Genomic DNA, 818 nt, shown 5'->3' on the forward strand with positions numbered 1-818 from the left:
GTGTGTGTGTGTGTGTGTGTGTGTGTGTGTGTGTGTGTGTGTGTGTGTGTGTGTGTGTGTGTGTGTGTGTGTGTGTGTGTGTGAGCGAGAGACAGAACGAAAGAGAGAGAGAGAAAGATAGTTCCTGACAGACAAAACAAGGAGGCACCCAGGCAGCCAGACAGAGTTGCCAGGATTGGAGTAATAGGTGTGTGTGCGTGTATGTGTGTGTCTGTGTGTCATAATGCTTGTTATGGCCCACAAAGCAGTATAGGTTGGCCACAGCTGTCCTGGTCCCATTGGAGGCGTTTTCACAGGAGGAGTGTGCAGCGCTACAGCGCCATACTGCCAGGCCCCAAGGGAGCCTCTACCTCTACACATACTCTTTTACACACACACACTCAGACACACAAAGACATGCACATTCACACACACAAATTTGAAAATACCACAGATTCACACTTTTATACAAAGAAGCACACAGCACAGTTATGAAACCATACACACAGACACATACACACTTAGGCAATTCTCACTTAGATGTACAGTTTTAATTGACTCCACTTGGCAGAGCTTCTCTGGAGGGAAAAATGTGAGAAGTAGAGAGAATGAGAAAAATATAGGTGTGGAGGTGAGGAAGTCAGACAGCTTATATAAAAGCTAAATGTGCAAGAAAAAGGAAAAAAAAACATTTAGTTTTTAAACAGCAGTCCAACACAGTCTGGTAACCTTATAAGATGTTTCATAATTTCACAATTAGCCTAAACTGAGTGTGATTGAGTGTAACTAAGACTGAGAACCTGGCAGAAGGCCAGTGTCTCACTGTTCTCTGCATATCT

The sequence above is a fragment of the Pundamilia nyererei genome, unplaced genomic scaffold (genome assembly GCF_000239375.1).
Source record: "Pundamilia nyererei isolate P.nyererei 1_Seehausen unplaced genomic scaffold, PunNye1.0 scaffold00067, whole genome shotgun sequence".
NCBI lineage: Eukaryota > Metazoa > Chordata > Actinopteri > Cichliformes > Cichlidae > Pundamilia > Pundamilia nyererei.